Below are 8,025 nucleotides of genomic sequence, written 5' to 3' on the forward strand. Positions count from 1 at the left end.
ATATATATATACACACATATACACATACATATACACCACAGCTTGTTTAGTGCCGATAGACCCCATGTGCTACCTCATAGCCAATACGTGCACTCCTTTTTTCTCCAGCAGGCAGCCTCCAGTGCCACACACACACACACACATGTTCCAGGGTGTGAGTGCCGCCACCTACTCGAGTCGCTCGAGGCGGTCCCTGAAGAGTGCTCGTTCTTACCTGGGAGCTCCTTCCGTCGTCGCCGGCACGCCGCGCTCTGCGGCACGCCGGAGCCGCACTTTCTCCGGGCCCGCGCACGCACTCCTCCCCTCCACCCCCATTCCCCCCACCCCCCCCCCATCGTGAGCCAACTTCCCCCCCTCCTTTTTATAAGGCACGAGCTGCAGGAGCTGCTGCAGTCCGCCAGTTCGGTCTGTGTCTGCTTGCCGCAAGCAATAGCTGTAAGAGGCCCCGAGCCCACGAGCCAGCTCGTACAGCGTGGAGCGATGCCCGCCAAGGCTTGACCCTGCCTCAATCTTTGATTCCGCCACTTTGTTTTTATAGAACTTCCCGCCATTTTGTTTTCTAAGTTTTTCCGCCATTTTGAATTATATCACGCCCACCATCTTGCAATCGTGTGCCCCTTTCCCGCACGTTGCACTTTCCGTTACAGTGAGATATCGACTATGACATCGGCTGCCATCTTGGATTACATCATTTTATGACATCACATCGGCCATGTTTGATTATGACATAACAGCCACCATCTTGTATTCAGACATCACATCCATTTTACTTGTTTCTGATGGTACAGCCGGCATCTTGTTTTTTCTGCTGGAGGTCGCCATCTTGGATGACATAATGCCCGCCATCTTTGTACCTGCTGTTTGTTCTTACAACATGCCAACATCACTCTGACTCATGCATGTAAGGTCGATGTTCCATTTGGTACCTGTCAGCATGAGCGTAGATCCTTGGGGAAGGGGTAGGGAACCCCACACCCCTTACCAGGAAGAATACAGATTTTCACCCATACCTACCAGTGTTTATATGAACTTCTTAGGCAAATTAACTAGAAAAAATTATACAAAATACAGTGGAATCTTGCAAGATTTCTGTGGGGTTTTCAGAATATGCTCCTCGTTTTTTTTTTTCTTATGCGAGAATTTTGTTGTTTTTATACATGTGTTAGGTACTAGTTATTCTGGAGACATACATCATCCATGGAATTTTATTATATTGGACTTGAGATAAATTGAGAAACATTCTTTTTGTTCGTGAGCACTTATAATATTATTAATCATGAGGAATTCAAACAAAAAGATGTATTACTCAGTCAATTACAATGTTTGAAAACCGGTGAGACACACTATCCTAGAGGACGATTTTCCTTCACTAGAAGTCTAGAAAAAGAGCCGTCCTCTTGCAGCCATGAGAGATAATCAAGCATCCCCCCCACACACACACACACAAATACAATACCTATATATAAACATCCTGTGGCGACATATTTTGGACAGAATGGGAACTTCTTGCAACATGTTTCTTGCAGGAGATAAATTTACTCTCACTGACGAAATATTTAAAGGTTCACATATAACAGCTATAATATTGACAAAATTGACTAAGAAAGAGAGTGCTGGATAATTTTTGTTTGAATTATAGAAGATTTTTATGATATATCAAAAACTGTCAGCGTGTTTTCAAAGGTATCAGTAGTGTCTTATATATATATATATATATATATATATATATATATATATATATCGGTATTGTAGCATTTCGTTCACTTAAACAAAAAATGCTGGACGTCATAACAAAGGCAATTGTACAATTAGCCCTTTGCAGAAAACGCTAAATTGTGGCGAGTGCGTTTACATATGTCCTACTGCTCTCAAGTCTCACGACGACGATATCCGCACATACATTTCACTACTGGCTCAAAAAGTAGAAAGTGTGAAAAACGAATTACTAGAGTATCTCGTTGCCATCGACCAGCGCGTGGAAGCCTCGGATTCTCGAATTCGCGAAATGATCGAAGTAACGAATGCACAAAGACATGATGATTTTAGGACTTTCCAAAGTAGTCTGAATCCATCAATAACTCACTTGTCAACAAATTCGATTTAGCCAAACACAAGAAAGAAGTTTCTGCGAACGAATTAAAAAAAATATATATATATATAAAAGGAGATCTTGTAATATGTTTTCAGCCAGTACAATGTCGGACTTGGCCAGTGACCTTCATCGTGCTATACAGTCTGTCCATGAAAAATAGCCTATCTACTTGCTAGAAGAACCAGACTTGCAAGTGAGATGGAAAATGAACAGATATTTATGCCAATCACTAGTCATCTCGACGAACTTAAAAATAAAGTAGAACCAACCATCACTGTGAAGGCAGAAGTTAAAGATGAAATGTCAACTGTAAAGAAAAGAAAGTATGAAACAGATCGAGAAGAATAGGACTTAACGATGAGTACAGAGTCCATGTGCAAGAAAAAAATACCGAAAAAGGGACACCAAGTTAATGCAATGGTCCGTCCATACCTGATATCGTTTACGAGTCGGAATTATGACACGACCTATGGAGTGTACAGAAAACAAAAATATAGTTTAAAAAACTAAAAAACATGCTTTTAAAGAATATCAAACTAAAAAGTTAAAAATAAATATAGTTAAAAAAACTAAAGAAACATGCTTTTAAAGATTATCAAACTAAAAAGTAAAAAATAATTTTAAAATTAAATTTATGACAATAGTATATAAGCAATACTAGTATAAATGAGAAAAAAGCTTGAGGCGCTTTGTGCCATATTTTTTGTATATTAAGCGCCCCATGCTTTTTTCTCATTTATACTAGTATTGCTTATATACTATTGTCATAAATTTAATTTTAAAATTATTTTTTACTTTTTAGTTTGATAATCTTTAAAAGCATGTTTCTTTAGTTTTTTTAACTATATTTATTTTTAACTTTTTAGTTTGATATTCTTTAAAAGCATGTTTTTTAGTTTTTTAAACTATATTTATTTTTAACTTTTTAGTTTGATATTCTTTAAAAGCATGTTTTATTTTAGTTTTTTAAACTATATTTATGTATAATTATCATAGGGAAATGAGTTACCGACACTACCTATTACCATCTGAGATAACTATTTGGAGTTGCAACGTCACAAAGAAATGGTAAAGTCTCTACGAATCATTTGCAGTTAGATGTATGGATATAATATTATAATTTACCGGGGGGAAAAAAAAAACATTTTTTTTTTCGGCGTGGCCGGGAGTAGAACCCATGATCTTTGAATCCGAAAGCTGACGTCACAGAAGTCGCGCGCCTTAAACCGCTCGGCTAACGAACGTAATGAAATGGGCGGGACATTTTACTGTGATGAGTCACTCACTCTTAGTCGAAAGAGTTACAGACGGACAGACAGAGTTACAGACGGACAGACAAACATACAGGTGAAGCTAATATAAAGCATGTAAAAAGTGTTTCCTCGGTGCTGAAGAAATAGACTTTCTACCAGGAAATATTGTGCGCGTAGAATAGTTCAAAACGCGCGGGACTACGGGTCTGTACGCAGGGGCGCAACAACTAAATATCCAAAGGGGGGTAATATACCTTTTTAAAAAGAATCATCGATCCCCCCCTATTGAAGCGGGGGGTCCGGGGGTCTTCCCCCGGGAAAATTAGTATTTCAAGGTGGAAAATGGTGCCATTTAAGCAGTTTTATTATCTAAAATTGAATACACAGCACTTTCTTTGCCCCCGTTTGCCCCCACTTCAAGGTTTCAGAGGGGGGGCAAAATACCCTTGCCCCCCCCCCTTGTTATTGCACCCCTGTCTGTACGAATTGCTTTTTCGCAGGGAGCCTAAAAGATATTCTCACAAAGATTTACAAGTGTACAAAAACCTGCTAGAGCTAACCAATGCACATTTTCGCAATAACGATCCAGATAGTGGCGTATATAAAGACGAAGATCATGGAAAAGTCGACATTCTCGCTAATCTCTTCAGTGAACTAACAATACATGGTGAAGGTTTAAAAAAGTGAGAAAGTGGTCAAAACTTTGACTATGTGTATTGGGACGAACCCAATGAATTAGTTGATCGTCTTAGACTTCTTCACACTTCGCTTGGTTCAGGAAACTATTCGCACATCAACGAAATACTCTCCATACTCGAAGAACTGAGGGAAGCCGGCTACGTACAATGGGTAGAACCAGAATCGCTCACGAACGTCATGCTCCTGGTTTCAAGTACATGTTGATAGTAATCGATATTTATAGCAAGTTCGCTTGGGCTAGACCTGTAAAATCAAAGACTGCAACTGAAGTAGCAAAGGCCATGAACAATATTTTGTGTGATGGACGTGTACCGTCGCACCTGCAAACGGATCTCGGGAAAGAAGTCTACAATGCAACCTTCAAGGCTTTGATGAAGAAGTATGGCATTAAACACTACTCTACTTTTAGTAATGTCAAAGCCTCTATTGTCGAAAAGTTTAACAGAACTTTGCGTTCCAAGATGTGGCGACATTTCACAGTTTATGGAAATTACAAGTGGCTTGACATCTTGCCGAAACTAATAGGTGAGTATAATAAATTCTACAGTGTATTCTACCACGAAAATGAAGCCAAAGGACGTAACGAACAATCGTCTGCTTCGAAGTGTTTTCCAAGAAAGATCCACGAAAGCTTAAAGCTAAAGTCGGTAACATTGTGCGAATCTCCAAGCAGAAAGGCATCTTCGAGAAAGGTTTCACTGCGAACTGGTGTCCTGAACTTTTGTGTGTGACATGTTCGTGAATCGGAGCCTAAGACCTACTACCTCGAAGATTTTGACCACAAACTATTCGTGGCGGCTTCTATGCCGAAGAGATTCAGCCTACATTGTATCCCGATACATACTTGGTGGAGAAAATTATAGAACATACAAATGGACGATCCTATTTCAAGTGGTGGGGCTTTCCACCTCGCTTTAATTCGTGGGTAGCAGATGCAGAAATCGAGAATTGCTCAAGAATTTAGTAAATTGCCTGTTTTTTGTACTTGCAGTAGTGTAGAATTTATGTAATAAATTGTGTATTTGTTAAAGAACATGTGGTGTTTTATTTCTCGAACCTGTCACTTTTGTGGTATTTTAAATTAAATTAGTTACCTCATTTTGTGCATTGCCCAACTATCGATTCAATCAGTTAATTAATGAGTGATTTTTTTTTCGATAAATATTTAAAAAATTTCCAAATTTATGGGCCAACAAATACAAATTTTGTAAGATGGTGGTCATAACAGCTAACTGAAGGGTGGTAGTAGAGGATTTTAAGTCTCTAAGAATTTTGAACATGATTTATTGAAATTATTATTTTTTACATAAAATTAAACATTATTACATCGATCAAGTATCGAACCAAGGACAGGAACTGATCGAATCCATTTGTAAAATGATTGTAAATTTTTTGGTGAATTTTGGAATTTTTCCCGAATTTCTAGCTAAATAATTACGAATTTTCAAGATGGCGCCCAAAAGACAAGATGGCGGGTGTCACATTAATAATAAATATTAATGTGCTCCAGCTAGTAAGAATTAAAATAACATGGCATTAGCGCACTCTAGCAGACCTAAACAAGATGGTGGCCTCTGGCAGACGAAGACAAATTGGCGGACATGATGTCATACCTGTTGACGACATATACCTTGGTATTAGTGGTGGGAGGTTAGTCTGCCGAGCTCTACCGTAGAGGAAGGATCTGTCGACGAATTTTTTTTATTTTGGCTCTTATACACTGGGTTTGAACTCAGGACTTCAAGATGTAAGTGCGTTTTCAAAATATTATTTTATTATATTTTAATTAATAATTTTTTAATTATAATATTAAATGTTTTTCCAAATTTCTAGCATAAAAAATAGTTTTTCAAGACGGTGGGTGTAACGGAAATTGCAACGGTAATTTTTTAAATATTCTAAATCATTTTTGATTTTCAAATTTTTTTATAAATTTAAAATATTTTTTTTCATTAAAATCGGATAAAGATTTCCAAGATGGTGGACATGTCATACTAGCTAACGATATATATACCTTGACATATGTGGTGCAGGGATGTTAGACGTACCAACTTGTTGGTACACATACCATTTTTCAGGGTCTTGTACCATGTACCAAGTAGAAATTGTGCTGGTATGCAGAAATACCAACTTCGAACATCGACCATGCGCGATGCGCCATGCATTAACAATTAACATTAGGCATGGACGAATAATTCGAATAGTTGCGTTTTAATAATTCCATCTGTATACTAATAATAAAACGGTATTTTAAGAGAAATTTTGAAGTGCTAACTTAATTGAAAGTATTCAATTTCAGAAGCTAGTTCTCTATAAATTGATCACAGCGCCATGCCGCCATGCCGTATTGCCGTCATGGCATCAAGTGTATAACCTTTTATGTTTCCATAGTATATATCGTATTAAAGCAGTTTATATAAATATCATCATATATATATATAATATATATATAATATATATTATATATAATATATATATATAATATAAAATATATATATTATATATCTTTATATATATATTTCTTGTGTGCGTGTGTATGTCACTGAACTCCTCCTAGACGGCTGGACCGATTTTGATGAAATTTTTTGTGTGAGTTCACGGGGATTCGAGGATGGTTTAGATTCACAATTGGATATTTTATCTCGATTCTGAGTTAAGAAAAAACTTAAAAAAAAACACGCTTTAAAAGCAAAAAAAACTAAGCATTGTTGATAATTAGCCTCCATGGCAACGGGCTTTTGCATTGTTGTTGCCTTCTGCGTAACCATGGGAAAGGTTTTTGGTAACGGCAGTGGCGTGCCCAAGAGGAGGGGTATGTCCAGCGTAGAAATACTTACCGCCATATCCATATCTCACAAAAAGTACATTTGGGCAGGACAATGTCTGTCGGGTCCGCTAGAAAGATATATAGAGATATATATGTAGAAAGATATATAGAGAGATAGAGATATAAATAGAAAGATAGAGAGAGTTATAGAGATATACATAGAGAGATAGAGAATTAGAGAGATAAAGAGAGATGCTTAGTATACGTTTAAAAAATTACATTATTAATAAATTAAAAAATTGATTGAGGCATTGCAACGCATGCCGGGCATAATCTAGTAATATATATAAAATCTATGAAACAAAATCTACTGGATCTTTGTCAGTGTAAGATCTTGGAGTGTACCAGTTTTTTTTTCAGATACCAGCTTTTAGTGACATCTGTACCAGGTCCGTTGAGCCACTGTCTAACATCCCTGATGTGGTGGGAGGTCAGTCTGCTGGTGACCTCCGTGGAGGAAGGACGTGTCGCCATCTTTTCTTTACCTCGCCCAGTTCGAACCGAGGACTCCGAGCTCCATGACGTAAGTGTAGAATATTTATAAAATTTTTTAAAAGTTATTTTTTACTAAATTTTTATAATTCAATTCGATTGATTAATTTTTTTATGATTTTCGAAATTTTTCCCGATTTTTTAAAATAAAAATTATGGATTTTCAAGATAGCGGTGGTAATGGAAATTGCAACTTTGTTTTTTAAATATTTTTGATCAAATATTAATTATTTAATTTTTTATAAATTTTACTTTTTTTTCATTAAAATCTGATAATAAATAAAGATTTTGAAGATGGCGGCCCTAACGGAAATTACAAAGGTGACATCATTATTCAAAATGGCGGAATGTTTGAGAAAACAAAATGGCGGCGATGATGTCATCCAAGATGACCATCAAGGTCAAAAGTCAAGGTCATCCAATATCGCCGCCGTGACGACACAATTTAAGATGGTGGCCTGGCAACAGGCACCACACCCTGAACCCTGTGCCTGGATCCCCTTTTCTAAACTACATACTTACGACATGAAGATGTAACGTACCTGATTTGAGAATTCATATTGATATATGCATACAAAATTAAAATTAAAATCTTTTAAAGAGAACATATTTTACTTTAATTTTCACAGAGTTTTTATGATAATCACAAGAAATTAGGATAT

At 36.9% G+C, this 8,025-nt stretch overlaps 1 protein-coding gene across 1 annotated transcript in view; it reads right to left on the minus strand.

Annotated features, from left to right (window-relative positions):
- The window catches only part of LOC134541768 (ABC transporter G family member 20-like), a 122,746-nt gene extending 122,452 nt beyond the window's left edge, over positions 1-294 (minus strand). The window contains exon 1 of the mRNA XM_063385431.1: positions 215-294. The gene's annotated coding sequence lies outside the window, so the exon portion shown is untranslated. The remainder of the gene's footprint in view (positions 1-214) is intronic.
- Positions 295-8,025: the final 7,731 nt, after the last annotated feature.

Source organism: Bacillus rossius (genome assembly GCF_032445375.1).
Source record: "Bacillus rossius redtenbacheri isolate Brsri chromosome 4 unlocalized genomic scaffold, Brsri_v3 Brsri_v3_scf4_2, whole genome shotgun sequence".
Lineage (NCBI taxonomy): Eukaryota > Metazoa > Arthropoda > Insecta > Phasmatodea > Bacillidae > Bacillus > Bacillus rossius.